Source organism: Lissotriton vulgaris, chromosome 8 (assembly GCF_964263255.1).
Source record: "Lissotriton vulgaris chromosome 8, aLisVul1.2, whole genome shotgun sequence".
Taxonomy (NCBI): Eukaryota; Metazoa; Chordata; class Amphibia; order Caudata; family Salamandridae; genus Lissotriton; species Lissotriton vulgaris.
Window position 1 is genome coordinate 694,660,176 of NC_141696.1, and position 15,015 is coordinate 694,675,190.

The window sequence follows — 15,015 nt, forward strand, 5'->3', positions numbered from 1 at the left end:
TGGCCAGCCTGACCACGAGTTTACCCAGTTGTTAAATGTGGTAGTTGCAGTCTGTCCATATTTAATTCTTCTGGGTAACTTTATTAGTTCTTCGCCGTCGGCTGCTCCGATGCATTCAAGCCTGTGGCGTGTATTCACTATTAAGTTCAACGTGATGGTTAAGGCAGCATGATCACTATCACTGCGTGGATGAACTGAATAATTTGACATTAGGCGTTGCAGTTTATCACTTAAGACGATGTAGTCAATTGTCGTTTGGTTGTTGTACGTGGGGCCGACAAAGGCCCCTGGGCTATTCTTTAGGTGAATAGAATGCGCTGTCGCCAGTTTGTAAGATTTTCAAAGGTCGTTCAGTGCATTAGAGGCCCCAGACTGTTGGCTTCGTGTGGTCAGCAACCCTCTGTTGTGGATGTTGAAGTCGCCAAGGATAATACATTCTAATGACGAAAATTGGTGCAATAGGGACTCTAGATGGTTTATTAGCGTGTCCAAGTTGGCTGTGGGCCCATGTGGGTTATGATAGATGTTGATTATTAAAATTGAAAGATCACCATTTGTCGAATGGCGACCTTTCAAGATGCCCGCCTGGAGGGTTTCCGGAAGGTTGCTTATTTCCGTGAATTCCAGTTTCAGCGAGTTTTTATGTAGACACATATCCCCCCCCGATGGTCTTCCAAATATGTTGATCTTTTTTGCTGGTTTTCCATATTCAGCACATCCTTTTAGAGAAAGAGGATGGATCTGCCAGGATTCTTGTATACAGATTATGTCCCCCTCCTACATAAATTTCACCGCGGTTTGGTTCTGGAGCATCTTTTTGAGCCCTGTAACATTCCAGGTCATGATTTTCAAGCTGTCCGAAGACCGGTTTTTTTCTGAGGGTTTTGGATGCTCGTTGGTCGTACATTGGTGGAGTTGGCCTAAGTCTTCAGGGCAGTACCTGTTAGGATCTAGGGTTTAGTGCTAGCGGCAGCCAGGAACAATCTTTGCTCGCACGCCCCAATGTTGCACATATGTGTTTGCCTTGAATCGGGTTGGTTGTTATCTTGATTGGGGTTCTGTTAATTGGGCCTGTGTTTATGCCGCCTTTAGACCCCCGAAGAATGGACGTCGCATTTGGCTCGTGGGAGGAGGTGACGTGCGAGCATGAAAGCCCTCCGGCTAGTTGTTCCGGGCTTCCTGGCTGGGAATACGCGGAGTAGGTTTTTAGGATGAGGGGGTATTTTTGCGCGGGCTTGGACTTTATTTTTTTTGTATTTACAGTTGTTGTTTTTTTCTTTGAATCAATATCCAGATGTTTTTTACATTGCGTTAATTTCCTAAAAAACTCCTTTGTTTGCTTACCAGGAACATTCTTTTTTTTCACTGAAGATTTTGTTTTGGATGAATCATCTAATTGTGTTTTCTTGGCCAATAAACCATGTTTGTAACTTTTTATTCTTCTGTCCTTCGTCAGCATATTCTTTTATCTTTCTATAGATGATTACAATCTGTCGTAAATAAAAATTAACATATTATAGACCACTACTAACATACTACATAGCAATTAAGACAAGTGAACCATATAAACATAGGTTTACAAAATAAGTAAGATGATAGCACAGCAACTGTGTCACAGCAACAGTGCAGTACAGTTTCATTAATAATCTCATTCTCTGCCTGCACCATCTCACTCTTTGCGTGTCTCTTCTCACTCTGTGCCTGTGTCTCATCTCACTCTGTACCTGTGTCTCATCTCACTCTGTGCCTGTGTCGCATCTCACTCTGTGCCTGTCCCATCTCTCTCTTTGTGTATGTCATTTCTCTCTTTGCATGTCTCATCTTACTCTGTGCATGTGCCTCATCTCACTCCGTGCCTGTGTCTCATCTCACTTTGTGCCTGTGTCTCATCTAACTCTGTGCCTGTGTCTCATCTCACTCTGTGCCTGTGTCTCATCTCACTCTGTGCCTGTGTCTCATCTCACTCTGTGCCTGCCCCATCTCTCTCTTTTTGTGTCATTTTTCTCTTTGCGTGTCTCATATCACTCTGTGCCTGTGTCTCATTTCACTCTGTGCCTGTGTCTCATCTCACTCTGTGCCTGTGTCTCATCCCACTCTGTACCTGTGTCTCATCTCACTCTGTGCCTGTGTCTCATCTCACTCTGTACCTGCCCCATCTCTCTCTTTGTGTGTGTCATTTCTCTCTTTCCGTGTGTCTCATGTCACTCTGGTAAATGTTTTATGGTAAAATGTATGGCTTTAACATTTTCGACAAGGATCACACTGAGTGTCTGTGTGAAATAAGGAATTATATTTTCACATTTTTCAATAATGTCACCTGTGTCTGCTCACAGTTTACATCTCTTAGCTTAAAGGGTACTGTTTCTTGTTGCATTGTGTCTCTTGTTTCTATGTAATGCTGGCAAAAAAATGAATGGTGCATATTGCAAATTAACTAAGAGGCCTAACAAACATGCTGCCTAAGATTCTCTACTAGTACATATCCTAAAGCCTAACTGACTTCAAGAATACATGTAGTCCCATATTTTTAAACACATCAACTAAGCAAATTATTCACCCAGATTCATTTAAAATAAAGCTTGACTCACAGTGTGATCTTAGGCACATGACCAGGATGTTACATGTAATCTACCATGTCTGTCTCTGCCTTCACTATGTGTGTTTGTGCTCATACTATCTCACTGTCTCTACTGGAAAAAAACGGACCATATATATATAAGCAAAACATAACATTCCTTTTTCATTTCAACAGCACACCCTGGATCTTTATTGCACAGCTTAGAACCTATTTGTGAACTAAGAGGCCTAACAGACATGCTGCCTAATTCTTTACTAGTACATATCCTAAAGCCTAACTGACTTCAAGAATACATGGATTCCCATATTTTTAAACACATCAACTAAGCAAATCATTCACCCGGATTCATTTAAAATCAAGCTTGACTCACAGTGTGAACTTAGGCACATGACCAGGATGATACATGTAATCTACCATGTCTGTCTCTGCCTCCACTATGTGTGTTTGTGCTCATACTATCTCACTGTTTCTACTGGCAAAAAACAGCACATATATATAAGCAAGACATAACATTCCTTTTTCATTTCAACAGCACATCTTGGATCTTTATTGCACAGCTTAGAGACTATTTGTGAACTAAGAGGCCTAACAGACATGCTACCTAAGATTCTCTACTAGTACATATCCTAAAGCCTAACTGACTTCAAGAACAAATGTATTCCCATATTTTTAAACACATCAACTAAGCAAATTATTCACCCAGATTCATTTAAAATCAAGCTTGACCCACAGTGTGATCTTAGGAACATGACCAGGATGTTACATGTAATCTACCATGTCTGTCTCTGCTTGCACTATGTGTGTCCATGCTCATACTATCTCACTGTCTCTACTGGCAACAAACAGACCATATATATAAAAGCAAGACATAAAATTCCTTTTTCATTTCAACAGCACACCCTGGATCTTTATTGCACAGCTTAGAGCCTATTTGGGAACTAAGAGGCCAGACAGACATGCTGCCTAAGATTCTCTACTAGTACATATCCTAAAGCCTAAGTGACTTAAAGAATACATGGATTCCCATATTTTTAAACACATCAACTAAGCAAATTATTCACCCAGATTCATTGAAAATTAAGCTTGACTCACAGTATGATCTTAGGCACATGACTAGGATGTTACATGTAATCTACCATGTCTGTCTCTGTATGCAATATGTGTGTCTCTGCTCATTCTATCTCACTGTCTCTACTGCCAAAAAACAGACCACATATATATAAGCAAGACAGAACATTCCTTATTCATTTCAACAGGATACCCTGGATCTTTATTCCACAGCTTAGAGCCTATTTGTGAACTAAGAGGCCTAACAGACATGCTGCCTAAGATTCTCTACTAGTACATATCCTAAAGCCTAACTGACTTCAAGAATACATTTATTCCCATATTTTTGACCACATCAACTAAGCAAATTATTCACCCAGATTCATTGAAAATCAAGCTTGACTCACAGTATGATCTTAGGCACATGACCAGGATGATACATGTAATCTACCATGTCTGTCTCTGCATGCAATATGTGTGTCTCTACTCATACTATCTCACTGTCTCTACTGGCAAAAAACAGACCATATATATATATATATAAGCAAGACATAACATTCCTTATTCATTTCAACAGCATCCCCTGGATCTTTATTACACAGCTTAGAGCCTATTTGGGAACTAAGAGGCCTAACAGACATGCTGCCTAAGATTCTCAACTAGTACATATCCTAAAGCCTAACTGACTTCAAGAATATATGTATTCCCATATTTTTAAACACATCAACTAAGCAAATTATTCACTCAGATTCATTTAAAATCAAGCTTGACTCACAGTGTGATCTTAGGCACATGACCAGGATGTTACATGTAATCTACCATGTCTGTCTCTGCATGCAATATGTGTGTCTCTACTCATACTATCTGACTGTCTCTACTGGCAAAAAACAGACCATATATATATAAGCAAGACAAAACATTCCTTAATTATTTCCACAGCACACCCTGGATCTTTATTGCACAGCTTAAAGCCTATTTGTGAACTAAGAGGCCTAACAGACATGCTGCCTAGGATTCTCTACTAGTACATATCCTAAACCCTAACTGACTTCAAGAACTCATGTATTCCCATATTTTTGAACACATCAACTAAGCAAATTATTCCCCCAGATTCATTTAAAATCAAGCTTGACTCACAGTGTGATCTTAGGCACATGACCAGTATGTTACATGTAATCTACCATGTCTGTCTCTGCCTCAACTATGTGTGTTTGTGCTAATACTATCTCACTGTCTCTACTGGCAAAAAACAGACCATATATATATAAGCAAGACATAACATTCCTTTTTCATTTCAACAGCACACCCTGGATCTATATTGCACAACTTAGAGCCCATTTGTGAACTAAGAGGCCTAACAGACATGCTGCCTAAGATTCTCTACTAGTACATATCCTAAAGCCTAACTGACTTCAAGAATACATGTATTCCCATATTTTAAACACATTAACTAAGCAAATTATTCACACAGATTCATTTAAAATCAAGCTTGACTCACAGTGTGATCTTAGGCACATGACCAGGATGTTACATGTAATCTGCCATGTCTGTCTCTGCCTCCACTATGTGTGTTTGTGCTAATACTATCTGACTGTCTCTACTGGCAAAAAACAGACCATATATATATAAGCAAGACATAACATTCCTTATTTATTTCAACAGAACACCCTGGATCTTTATTGCACAGCTTAGAACCTATTTGTGAACGAAGAGGCCTAACAGACATGCTGCCTAAGATTCTCTACTAGTACATATCCTAAAGCCTAACTGACTTCAAGAACACATGTATTCCCATATTTTTGAACACATCAACTAAGCAAATTATTCACCCAGATTCAGTTAAAATCAAGCTTGACTCACAGTGTGATCTTAGGCACATGACCAGGATGTTACATGTAATCTGCCATGTCTGTCTCTGCCTCCATTATGTGTGTTTGTGCTATTACTATCTGACTGTCTCTACTGGCAAAAAACGGACCATATATATATAAGCAAGACATAACATTCCTTTTTCATTTCAACAGTACATCTTGGATCTTTATTGCACAGCTTAGAGACTATTTGTGAACTAAGAGGCCTAACAGACATGCTACCTAAGATTCTCTACTAGTACATATCCTAAAGCCTAACTGACTTCAAGAACAAATGTATTCCCATATTTTTAAACACATCAACTAAGCAAATTATTCACCCAGATTCATTTAAAATCAAGCTTGACTCACAGTGTGATCTTAGGCACATGACCAGGATGTTACATGTAATCTACCATGTCTGTCTCTGCTTGCACTATGTGTGTCCATGCTCATACTATCTCACTGTCTCTACTGGCAACAAACAGACCATATATATAAAAGCAAGACATAAAATTCCTTTTTCATTTCAACAGCACACCCTGGATCTTTATTGCACAGCTTAGAGCCTATTTGGGAACTAAGAGGCCAGACAGACATGCTGCCTAAGATTCTCTACTAGTACATATCCTAAAGCCTAACTGACTTAAAGAATACATGGATTCCCATATTTTTAAACACATCAACTAAGCACATTATTCACCCAGATTCATTGAAAATTAAGCTTGACTCACAGTATGATCTTAGGCACATGACTAGGATGTTACATGTAATCTACCATGTCTGTCTCTGTATGCAATATGTGTGTCTCTGCTCATTCTATCTCACTGTCTCTACTGCCAAAAAACAGACCACATATATATAAGCAAGACAGAACATTCCTTATTCATTTCAACAGGATACCCTGGATCTTTATTCCACAGCTTAGAGCCTATTTGTGAACTAAGAGGCCTAACAGACATGCTGCCTAAGATTCTCTACTAGTACATATCCTAAAGCCTAACTGACTTCAAGAATACATTTATTCCCATATTTTTGACCACATCAACTAAGCAAATTATTCACCCAGATTCATTGAAAATCAAGCTTGACTCACAGTATGATCTTAGGCACATGACCAGGATGATACATGTAATCTACCATGTCTGTCTCTGCATGCAATATGTGTGTCTCTACTCATACTATCTCACTGTCTCTACTGGCAAAAAACAGACCATATATATATATATAAGCAAGACATAACATTCCTTATTCATTTCAACAGCATCCCCTGGATCTTTATTACACAGCCTAGAGCCTATTTGGGAACTAAGAGGCCTAACAGACATGCTGCCTAAGATTCTCAACTAGTACATATCCTAAAGCCTAACTGACTTCAAGAATATATGTATTCCCATATTTTTAAACACATCAACTAAGCAAATTATTCACTCAGATTCATTTAAAATCAAGCTTGACTCACAGTGTGATCTTAGGCACATGACCAGGATGTTACATGTAATCTACTATGTCTGTCTCTGCATGCAATATGTGTGTCTCTACTCATACTATCTGACTGTCTCTACTGGCAAAAAACAGACCATATATATATAAGCAAGACAAAACATTCCTTATTCATTTCCACAGCACACCCTGGATCTTTATTGCACAGCTTAAAGCCTATTTGTGAACTAAGAGGCCTAACAGACATGCTGCCTAGGATTCTCTACTAGTACATATCCTAAACCCTAACTGACTTCAAGAACTCATGTATTCCCATATTTTTGAACACATCAACTAAGCAAATTATTCCCCCAGATTCATTTAAAATCAAGCTTGACTCACAGTGTGATCTTAGGCACATGACCAGTATGTTACATGTAATCTACCATGTCTGTCTCTGCCTCAACTATGTGTGTTTGTGCTAATACTATCTCACTGTCTCTACTGGCAAAAAACAGACCATATATATATAAGCAAGACATAACATTCCTTTTTCATTTCAACAGCACACCCTGGATCTATATTGCACAACTTAGAGCCCATTTGTGAACTAAGAGGCCTAACAGACATGCTGCCTAAGATTCTCTACTAGTACATATCCTAAAGCCTAACTGACTTCAAGAATACACGTATTCCCATATTTTAAACACAAATAACTAAGCAAATTATTCACACAGATTCATTTAAAATCAAGCTTGACTCACAGTGTGATCTTAGGCACATGACCAGGATGTTACATGTAATCTACCATGTCTGTCTCTGCATGCAATATGTGTGTCTCTACTCATACTATCTCACTGTCTCTACTGGCAAAAAACAGACCATATATATATAAGCAAGACATAACATTCCTTATTTATTTCAACAGAACACCCTGGATCTTTATTGCACAGCTTAGAACCTATTTGTGAACGAAGAGGCCTAACAGACATGCTGCCTAAGATTCTCTACTAGTACATATCCTAAAGCCTAACTGACTTCAAGAACACATGTATTCCCATATTTTTGAACACATCAACTAAGCAAATTATTCACCCAGATTCAGTTAAAATCAAGCTTGACTCACAGTGTGATCTTAGGCACATGACCAGGATGTTACATGTAATCTGCCATGTCTGTCTCTGCTCCACTATGTGTGTTTGTGCTAATACTATGTGACTGTCTCTACTGGCAAAAAACAGACCATATATATATAAGCAAGACATAACATTCCATTTTCATTTCAACAGCACACCCTGGATCTTTATTGCACAGCTTAGAGCCTATTTGTGAACTAAGAGGCCTAACAGACATGCTGCCTAAGATTCTCTACTAATACATATTCTAAAGCCTAACTGACTTCAAGAAAACATGTATTCCCATATTTTTAAACACATCAACTAAGCAAATTATTCACCCAGATTCATTTAAAATCAAGCTTGACTCGCAGTGTGATCTTATGCACATTACCAGGATGTTACATATAATCTACCATGTCTGTTTCTGCCTCCACTATGCGTGTCTGTGCTCATACCATCTCACCATCTCTCACCATCTTACATGTTACCAAAAAACATGTAGCATAGTAAATCGTTTTACACACAGAGCACAGCCCATTTAAATGATCACTACATTACAAGAAAGAAACCTGACTCATTTTCAAAATACAATTCCAATATGCACCATTCATTTTTTTGCCAGCATTACATAGAAACATGAGACTCAATGCAAGAATAAACAAGCCCAATATGCTTCTTAATCTTCCCCATAGTGCATACAGCACTCTATCTATATTAAATGAATCATTACTCACCTTTAAAAATGCTTTTGAAGATTTAGAACAGTGTCAGTCACACACACCAGATTTTTTTAAGCAGAATCTCTGAAATGCACCTCAAACACTGCAACCACAAATGGCCCTGATTCCCTGTAATTCTTCACACATATCCCTGGACTTAACCAATCAAAATTCTTCCCACACTATTTCAAAACCAAACTGACATTTTAATTGGTTCTACATTTAAACACTTTCAAACTCACATAATATTCACCCATCCCCCCCAGTGCTCATTCAGCCTGTTACCATGGTAACTCCCACCTAACTCAGCACACAGGTGAAAAGTTCATCATACTATGTTGCAAATGAATCCAGCAAGGGTGTTTGAGCTCTCAATATACTAGCTAATCATTTGCAATGTTTCTTTCAATGACTTTTTCTCAACCAGTAGAATTACTTTTTTCAAAAAACAAAAGCATACACCCTAATTTTCAGTGGAGAATTTAAAAAAAAACACCAATCATTTCTTCTTTTTCAAGTGCACTGAATTTCAAGCACTTTTGTTCCATAACTCCTACTTTCAAACTGCCATTTCATTTCCACAACTCATCTAAATACACCCACATCTACCTACAAGATGCCTAAAGTCTGGATTGTGGGTCATAGCTTTGTTCACTGGAGTGAAAAATATGCAGCAAACAGAGGTATTTATAACCTTGATTTACCAAATGTGGATATTATGTGGATTGGCCAGAGAGGATTGAGATGCCACCAATTGATACCATTGGTAAAATCCTTTATGCATCTACCACATCTGACCTCATAATTTTGCACTGTGGTGGAAATGACCTGGGCACTTTGACTGGGGTAGGTCTGGAAATGCTTTTAAAGGACATCTTTGGCCAATTGATGTAACTTTTTCCAAAAACTGCCTTGGCATATTCTACTATATGCCAAAGGCAAAAATGGAACTGGTCCAACCAATTTTGTCCACTGTGAGAAGTTGGCCTGATATATGATGTTTCCAGTTCTGGGACCACCTTGTATCAATCCAAACAATCCTTATGGTGTCTGGTTGTAAGTCAACCTTATTAGACAAGCTATCCTAGTGGTAGCATGGACTAAGCAGCCTTAAAGGCTAAACTCAAGAGGTCGTGTTAAGCGAGCTGTTTTACCAATCACAATCCTGTAATATCAAATGAAAGGACACCACACAAGTATATATTATAAAAATATATGTATTTATTACTCAAGATAATCCCCAGTACTCTTTATGAGCAAAGGGGCACAAGCGTTAAATCAAAAGCACAGTATAACATATGAAAGTTGCATAATTATGGATGAGGGCGGGTGGCCACTCAAACCATATATTAAGAAAGTGGTATAAGAGATATCAATTGAACAGTGGTTAGGCCTAGGGCCTAGGGAATTGCTGGGAGCAGTCGGGACAAGCAATGCTGAAGTCGGGAAAAGCCAGCGGGATTCGGGTGCAGCGCTTAAAGCACAAGCATGCACCAATAAAAAGTCAATAGTGCGTATAAGTTACACAAATAGAGTTTAAGGATACTTCCGCTGAACCTAGAAGGACAAAAGTTTAGACACAGACCCTAGAGTTGTGTACCAGTGTGGGAACACTGGCGTTGCTGAGTTACCTCACCCACAGGAAGCGGGTGCATAGGGTCGAAGTGGCGTCGGGTTTCGTCACGCAGGTTGATGGTGCTTGAAGCTGAAGATGCTGCAGGCGATGTGAAGGAGAAGTGTCCGGTGTGATCCAAGTGTGGATCAGAGTTGAAAAGTACCTGAAAGCAGAGGGGACAGAGTCTGGGTCACTCAGCAGTGACCAGGATGGAACCAGGACTGAACCAGGCAATGTCGGGCGCAATCAGGTGGTTGTTGAGGAGATTCTCTCCGCTGCCACGTAGGCTCTGGGGCATCTGCGATGTCCAGGAGCGGGTCACGAGCTGTCCCACGCAGGCTCTCACCGTCGGCGCTGTCTGCTTCAAGATTGGAGCAAACAACACTTGGCAAGAGCAATCCACGGGGGATTGAAAGATTGCTTCTCACTCGGACCAGGAGGGTCAGAGTGGGTGCTCCTTTTCAGAGGAGCGGGTGCAAGTCTGGAGCAACCAGAATCACAAGTCGTATTTAGGTTTTCATCGGCACAGGGGCCACAAGCCAGCTGGCAAGTGACCAGGCCAACGCATTGAGCCAAAGAAAGCAGAAGGGCCCCACGCAGCACTCGTCGAGTGTAGAGGGGTGAGCTTCAGTGCAAAAGCGGCTCAGGGTTGGGGCTTCTCAAAACCCGGTGTACAGCTTCGAGGGCCACTCGTGGGCTGCACAGTCAGCGTCTCGTGGTCTTTTCAAGATGGCATGCCCCACGCTTCCGGTCGCCTCCACGGGTCTAAGCTCTGCAGGGACTGTGGATCGGGCTGTAAGAAGGCAGGCAAGCTTGATCTCGTCGATCTTTGTTGCAGTTCCCGCTGGAACTCGAGCAACAGAGATCATCCAGACGTTGAGGTGCTGGATGATGCCTGTTTGCACAGGGTGGTCACTCCTTGACCACAAGGGAGATTCTTCAGTCTTCTACCTTGAGTAGGATGTGGAAGGGTCCAGAGTTTTATTTCAAATGTTTCATCAGGATAGTCTGAGTGCGTTGGCACTGCTCCCATTCTTATACCAATCTAGGGGGCTGGATTACCTGCTAGGTCCCCTCCTATGGGTGGGACCCAGGAAGGGGGTGGATACACCCCTTTCCCTTTGATCCAGGCCGCGTTGAGACTGGGGCTGGTCTGCCCCAGAACCGGTTTGGCCGGATTATGCAAGGGGAAGCCTTGTGTTCCCCAGGCAGTGTCTGGTTTCTTTCAAACCTCCCTGCTACAATCCACTATCTCCTGTCTGGGGTGGTGTGACACCTCCCTGCGACAGGAAAGCCTTTGTCCAGGCCTCCTCTGCTGAGTTTCGGTCAGCAGCAGGAGGTCAGACTCGTGTCTGTGGCAGAAGCATCCATTTTGTGGATCTGAGGCTCTTTTAATAATCAACCGAAAAAATAATCAAACCAAAGTTGCTATATAACCGCGAGGATTATAATGCACTTAATAGTATATGGTATGGCATTATCCCGGAACAGCTTAGGGAGTTGTTCCCGACAGCTGCAGACAGGCTCAGCTCATGCTCGAGCTCCATCTCACATTAAACCACGCACTCTGCCTCCAGGATTGATAAGGCCTTCCATATGAGTGGCTCATAGGTTTATATGTGTCCAGATATAGGTTTAGATATAGGTATACTATATCTAAGCTAGGGGTGATTACACCCACTTGCCCCAGCTGAGCGATCAGCCAGTTGTGTCAATTTAAGAACCCGCCAGGGGTGGCAAAAGCTTTGCTTCAGCCCCTGGTAGGCCTTGGTGGCACCTATGCCCTGAGCACCTATAGTGCATGGCACAGGGGCTGACAAGGAGTCCAGTTCCAATTGGGTTATGTACCTATAGTACATCTATGTGAATTTAGAGAGAGAACAGCAGGCTGGGAGTCTGATTAGCAGGCCCACAGCCTCAGTAAGTCGAAAACCAGTGAAGCAAAAAGCAAAAATTGGGGTGACCATAGGATAGCAGACCCTACTCTCCTACACAACCCCCCCCCCCCCCAAATGCAGGGACATTAAACTTAACCTTGACCAGATAAGTCTTCATGTTCTAAGTGGAAGTACCTGGAGAGACCATCTGCATTACCATGGTCAGTCCCTGGGCGGTGCTCCACTGTAAAGTCCATCCCCTGTAGGGAAATGGACCACCTGAGTAGTTTGGGGTTTTCACCCTTCATCTGACTTAGCCACAAGAGGGGCTTATGGTCTGTCTGAATTTTGAAGTGAGTTCCAAACAAGTATGGCCTCAACTTCTTCAGGGCCCAAACCACAGCAAAGGCCTCCCTCTCAATAGCTGACCAACGTTTCTCCCTGGGGGCCAGCCTTCTGCTAATAAAAGCAATGGGCTGGTCTCGACCATCTGTATTCAGTTGTGAAAGCACAGCTCCCAGCCCCAACTCAGAAGCATCCGTCTGTACAATGAACTGTTTGGAGTAGTCAGGACTCTTCAGGATAGGTGCAGAGCACATGGCCTTCTTCAGGTCATCAAATGCCTTTTGACAGCTAACTGTCCACTGAACCTTTGACAGCTAACTGTCCACTGAACCTTTTTGGGCATCTTCTTGGATGTCAAGTCATTCAATGGTGTCACAATGGACCCATTGTTCTTTACAAATTTTCTGTAATACCCAGTCAGGCCCAAGAAGGGTCTGGCTTGTGTCTGGGTAGTTGTAGGAGCGCAGTCCTGTATGGTCTGGATCTTGCTCTACAATGGTTGAACCTGACCCCCACCTACTAGGTGGCCCAGGTACACAACCTTGCTCTGCCATATCTGGCACTTAGTAGCCTTGATAGTCAGGCCTGCCTTTTGCAGGGCCTCCAGAACTTTCTTCAGGTGGATCAGGTGATCCTCCCAGGTGGAGATAAAGACAGCAATATCATCTAGATATGCTGCACAAAAGTCATCCAACCCAGCAAGGACTTGATTCACCAACATTTGGAAGGTGGCAGGTGCATTTTTCAAACCAAAGGGCATTACCACAAATTTATAATGTCCACTAGGGGTAGAGAATGCTGTCTTGGCTTTTGACTCTTCAGCTAGTCTGATCTGCCAGTAGCCAGCTGTCAAATCAAATGTGCTCAGAAACTTGGCAGAAGCCAATTTATCAATGAGCTCATCTGCTCTTGGAATGGGATGTGCATCTGTCCTAGTGACAGCATTGAGACCTCTGTAGTCCACACAAAACCTCATTTCTCTCTTTCCATCTTTGGTATGAGGTTTTGGCACAAGGACCACTGGGCTAGCCCATGGGCTCTCTGACGGCTCAATCACTCCAAGCTCCAACATCTTTTGCACCTCAACCTTTATACAATCCCTGACATGGTCAGGTTGCCTGTAGATCTTATTCTTCACAGGCAGACTGTCACCAGTATCCACCTCATGGGTGCACCAGTTAGTTTGACTGGGTGTAAGTGAAAACATGTGTCTATGGGCCTGCAACACCTGTCTGCAGTCCATCTGTTGCTGCTCAGTGAGGCTGCCTGCCAAGGCTACTCCATCAGCTGAACCATCATCAGGGTTCTGGGAAAGCAGGTCTGGGAGAGGGTCACTCTCTTCCTCCTGATCCCCATCTGTGGCCATGAGGAGACTCATGTCCTCCCTGTCAACAAATGCTTTCAAACGATTTACATGGGGCACCCTGTGGGGGCCCCTAGGGGTTCCAAAGTCAACCACATAGGTGGCTTCTCCCTTCTTTTCAACAATTGGGTAGGGTCCAGTCCATTTGTCCTGGAGTGCTGCTGGGGCCACTGGCTCCAATACCCACACCATCTGCCCTGGTTTGTACTCCACCAGATTAGCCTCTTGGTCATGCCAAGCTTTCTGTAATTCTTGACTGGCCTCCAGGTTTTTGGATGCTCTCTCCATATACTCAGCCATCCTGGAGTGGAGACCAAGTACATAGTCCACAACATCTAGCTTAGGCTTTTTGAGAGGTAACTCCCATCCTTCCTTCACCAAACACAGTGGACCCCTCACAGGGTGGCAAAACAAAAGTTCAAAAGGGCTGTAGCCAACCCCCTTCTGTGGGACCTCTCTGTAAGCAAAGAGCAAGCAGGGTAAAAGGTTGTCCCATTTCCGCCTAAGCTTCTCTGGTAATCCTTTTATCATTCCCTTGAGGGTCTTGTTGGATCTCTCCACAAGCCCATTGCACTGTGGGTGATAGGGTGCGGTAAACTTGTAGTTTACTCCACACTCCTTCCACATTGCTTTTGAGTATCCAGACATGAAGTTGGTACCTCTGTCTGAAAGAACCTCCTTTGGAAAACCCACTCTTGAGAAAACTGCAAGAAGGGCCTTTGCCACAACAGGTGCTGTTGTGGTCCTCAGGGGAATTGCCTCTGGGTACCTGGTGGCATGATTCACTACCACCAGTATAAATCTGTGCCCAGATGCTGTTTGAGGATCCATGAGACCCGCAATGTCTATTCCAACTCTTTCAAAGGGTACCCCCACCACAAGTAGTGGTATCAGGGGGGCCTTTGTTGTGCCACCTGACTTACCACTGGCTTGGCAAGTGACACAGGAGCGACAAAACTCCTTGACATTTTCTGACATATGAGGCCAGTGAAAGTGAGGGACAAGCCTGTCTCAAGTCTTGTTCTGGCCTACGTGTCCTGCAAGGGGAATATCATGGGCCAAGTTAAGAAGGAAGCCCCTA